The sequence below is a fragment of the Anneissia japonica genome, unplaced genomic scaffold (genome assembly GCF_011630105.1).
Source record: "Anneissia japonica isolate Jap-2015-1 unplaced genomic scaffold, ASM1163010v1 scaffold288265_len830512_cov201, whole genome shotgun sequence".
Classification (NCBI taxonomy): Eukaryota; Metazoa; Echinodermata; class Crinoidea; order Comatulida; family Comatulidae; genus Anneissia; species Anneissia japonica.
This window is the reverse complement of record NW_022752171.1, coordinates 800668-802651: the sequence shown is the minus strand read 5'-3', so window position 1 is coordinate 802651 and position 1984 is coordinate 800668.

Sequence of the window (1984 nt, the reverse complement as noted above, 5' to 3'; positions counted from 1 at the left end):
ACGTGGGGGTCTTATACACGGGTCACCTTATAGGACCTACGCGAGTGTATACGGTATTATTACGGAACCCCTGCGGAAGTTCGGGTTCCCGTCACATTTTAAACGGTTGGTTATAACGATAAACTCGCAAGACTGCTCGCGACTACTAGATTCTACAAGTGCGTGGTTGGTTGGGTTGTTTTGGTCGGAAAGGAGAAATTTTCTCTGTGAATTGATTCTCGAATGAGATAAAGAAAGCTCCCTAATGACTCAAGCTACTGTATACCGTTTTTATATTTTTAATAATACCAATTTCTTCTAACTTTAAATACGTTTTCCCCTAATTTTGTGATAATTCCTTATCACGCAAGTGCTAAATGCGTGACACATTTATGACCTCACATGTGTTTCTGCAAAATGCGTTTCATCCAATATCACTTTGAAGTGATGCGTGACGGTTGGTAACTATGGCATAGATAACTGCCGGGCCCTAGGTAAAATTGGTAAAAATGCACCTGATCGGACATAGAGACAGAGCCTCTAGGGGTATATTCAAGCGAAACTCTGAATGCTTATACATTCTGAGGTTTTTTAAAACAGATACGGTACGGCATTAACGCTCAGAAATATCAAAAAAAATATTTTGTTTAAAAAATTAAAGAATATTGAGAACAAACTGTAGTCAAGTCATGTTATCGTTTAGGGCCTATTAAGCATTTCATGAATCTATGATATATTATAATATTGACAACATCAATAGAACATATAGGTGGAATTGTGTCCAACCCGTCGTGAAAATGTACTGAATACTCAGTACATGTGAAAACACTTGCACAAATAGTACTCGCTGCTTACTTTGGCTCGAATTCAACCCTGGCCATCAGGTGCAAGCTCGGTGGTCTAAAGGCATGATGCCAGGCTAGTGATCTGGAGAACGTGGGTTCGAGTCCCACTGGAGAACAACTTGCAAATACATTTTGCAAGTGTTTTCACACGCACTCGGAGTATTCAGTACATTTTCACGACAGGTTGGGCAAAATTACACATAGGCACCCCCACCCCTAATTGATTCTCCTGGCGCAAATCCAGGTATTGTATATTCCATCACTATAATAACAATTACCATTCAATAATAGAACAGTCATCGACCTACTTGCAGTGAAGTGAATCTAAAATGTATTCATGAAGTTATGATGATCTGAAGTGTTTAAAAATATACACAATAATAGTTGAACTAACTTTAAAATACCACAAATACAAATGCGCATGACCATATTTTATTGCTTTAGAAATGTGATTTCAATTAGTGTATTAGTGAATCACGCACTGAGTACGGTATTCAATACATTTTCACGACAGGTTGGGCAAAATACATATTAGGCCCCTAATTAATTCTCCTGACGCAAATCCAGGTATTGTCTATTCCATCACAATGATAACAATTACCATTCAATAATAAAACAGTCATCGACCTACTTGCAGTGAACTGAATCTAAAATGTATTCATGAAGTTATAATGATCTGAAGTGCTTGAAAACGTACACAATAATTTAACCAACTTTAAAATACCACAAACACAAATGTGCGTGACGATATTGTATACCTATTGAATGAGCCCCCAAAAGCCCCGGGCCCAGTGTTGTGCACTGACTGCGCTGCCCATACCTACGCCACTGGACCCGAGTATTATTAGTGGTTACATAACGTTTGCTATGCACTGTATCATGTGCTATAGAAGTGGAAGACTATAATGTATTGGGAATGTACCTCTCTCTCTGGTAGGGCCTACAGTACAATCAGTTTAAAAGTGTAAGGTATAGGATAGTGTGGATTTTTAAACATTTTTCTTTCGGTAATGTTCAAAATAAGTGTCAAGGAAAGTAAGTATGATTGTTGGAAAAAATGGTCAACATTTTATTTTGAATTTTTACCCTGACCTTCGCCTGGGCAAAGTGGGCGAAGGTCTGGATCCGCGTCTAGTTAGCATGAATTTTGTAAGCCAGGA